Source organism: Sander vitreus, unplaced genomic scaffold, assembly GCF_031162955.1.
Source record: "Sander vitreus isolate 19-12246 unplaced genomic scaffold, sanVit1 ctg259_0, whole genome shotgun sequence".
Lineage (NCBI taxonomy): Eukaryota > Metazoa > Chordata > Actinopteri > Perciformes > Percidae > Sander > Sander vitreus.
In genome coordinates this window covers 55,001-57,500 of record NW_027595427.1, presented here as the reverse complement: position 1 = coordinate 57,500, position 2,500 = coordinate 55,001, and the positions used below count along the sequence as shown (strand labels likewise).

At 49.0% G+C, this 2,500-nt stretch overlaps 1 protein-coding gene across 1 annotated transcript in view; it reads left to right on the top strand.

Annotated features, from left to right (window-relative positions):
• Positions 1–2,500, top strand: part of LOC144513473 (calcium/calmodulin-dependent protein kinase type II subunit alpha) — a 49,692-nt gene that overhangs the window by 45,448 nt on the left and 1,744 nt on the right. The gene's annotated exons all lie outside the window — the stretch shown is intronic.

Genomic DNA, 2,500 nt, shown 5'->3' with positions numbered 1-2,500 from the left:
ACTTAGCTACTGTCAGGGCTTTCCCTCATAATCTGCTTCTGGCTGGCTAGTAGTCCTTACCTAGCTACTGTCAGGGCACGCCCTCATACTCTGCTTCTGATTGGCTAGTAGTCCTTACTTAGCTACTGTCAGGGCTCGCCCTCATACTCTGCTTCTGATTGGCTAGTAGTCCTTACTTAGCTACTGTCAGGGCATTCCCTCATACTCTGCTTCTGACTGGCTAGCAGACCTTACCTAGGTACTGTCAGAGTACGCCCTCATACCCTGCTTCTGACTGGCTAGTAGTCCTTACTTAGGTACTGTAAGGGCACACCCTCATACTCTGTTCTGACTGGCTAGCAGTCCTTACCTAGGTACTGTCAGAGTACGCCCTCATACCCTCCTTCTTATTGGCTAGTAGTCCTTACTTAGCTACTGTAAGGGCACACCCTCATACTCTGTTCTGACTGGCTAGTAGTCCTTACCTAGGCACTGTCTGGGCATGCCCTGACAGTGCCTTGCCCTGTATTGATCCTGATTTATTTAATGTTCTGGCCCCTGCCACCTGCTGGACTGTCTCTAGTTCACCCCCAACCACCGAGGCGGCCTTATTGATGAGCTTGTCCAGTCTGTTTCTATCTGCTGTGTGGACGCCGTGTCCCCAACAGACCACAGCAATAAACAGAGCACTGACCACCACTGTGTGATAGACACTGCAGAGCAAGGGTTGGCAGATATTAAATGGCTGGCTGGTAGTTCTTACCTAGGTACTGTCAGGGCACTTCCTCATTCTCTGCTTCTGATTGGCTAGTAGTCCTTACCTAGCTACTGTCAGGGCACGCCCTCATACTCTGCTTCTGATTGGCTAGTAATCCTTACCTAGCTACTGTTAGGGCACGCCCTCATACTATGCTTCTGACTGGCTAGTAGTTCTTACCTTGGTAATGTCAGGGCACTTCCTCATACTCTGCTTCTGACTGGCTAGTAGTTCTTACCTTGGTAATGTCAGGGCACTTCCTCATACTCTGCTTCTGACTGGCTAGTAGTCCTTACCTAGCTACTGTTAGGGCACGCCCTCATACTCTGCTTCTGACTGGCTAGTAGTCCTTACCTATGTATTGTTATGGCACTCCCTCATACTCTGCTTCTGACTGGCTAGTAGTCCTTACCTAGCTACTATTAGGGCACGCCCTCATACTCTGCTTCTGACTGGCTAGTAGTCCTTACCTAGCTACTGTTAGGGCACTCTCTCATACTCTGCTTCTGACTGGCTAGTAGTCCTTACCTAGGCACTGTCTGGGCATGCCCTGACAGTGCCTTGCCCTGTATTGATCCTGATTTATTTAATGTTCTGGCCCCTGCCACCTGCTGGACTGTCTCTAGTTCACCCCCAACCACCGAGCCGGCCTTATTGATGAGCTTGTCCAGTTTGTTTCTATCTGCTGTGTGGACGCCGTGTCCCCAACAGACCACAGCAATAAACAGAGCACTGACCACCACTGTGTGATAGACACTGCAGAGCAAGGGTTGGCAGATATTAAATGGCTGGCTGGTAGTTCTTACCTAGCTACTGTCAGGGCACTTCCTCATTCTCTGCTTCTGACTGGCTAGTAGTCCTTACCTAGGTACTGTTAGGGCACGCCCTCATTCTCTGCTTCTGAATGGCTAGTAGTCCTTACCTAGCTACTGTTAGGGCACGCCCTCATACTCTGCTTCTGACTGGCTAGTAGTCCTTACCTAGCTACTGTTAGGGCCCGCCCTCATACTCTGCTTCTGACTGGCTAGTAGTCCTTACCTAGCTACTGTTAGGGCACGCCCTCATACTCTTCTTTTGACTGGCTAGTAATCCTTACCTAGCTACTGTTAGGGCACTCTCTCATACTCTGCTTCTGACTGGCTAGTAGTCCTTTCCTAGCTACTGTTAGGGCACGCCCTCATACTCTGCTTCTGACTGGCTAATAGTCCTTACCTAGGTACTGTCAGGGCACGCCCTCATACTCTGCTTCTGACTGGCTAATAGTCCTTACCTAGGTACTGTCAGGGCCCTCATACTCTGCTTCTGACTGGCTAGTAGTCCTTACCTAGCTAATGTCAGGGCACGCCCTCATACTCTGCTTCTGACTGGCTAGTAGTCCTTACCTATGTATTGTTATGGCACTCCCTCATACTCTGCTTCTGACTGGCTAGTAGTCCTTACTTAGCTACTGTCAGGGCACGCCCTCATACTCTGCTTCTGACTGGCTAGTAGTCCTTACCTATGTATTGTTATGGCACTCCCTCATACTCTGCTTCTGACTGGCTAGTAGTCCTTACCTACGTACTGTCAGGGCCCTCATACTCTGCTTATACAATCAAAATACACTCATGAACCTGAAAATTAGCATAATATGAGCACTTTAATAAACTCATTATAGTAAAGTAATGACTTTACTCTGTCTGTCTCTCTCTTTTACTTCTCTCTTTCCTGCCTGTCTGTCTGTCTGTCTGTCTGTCTCTCTCTCTGTCTAACCTGTTTCCCTCT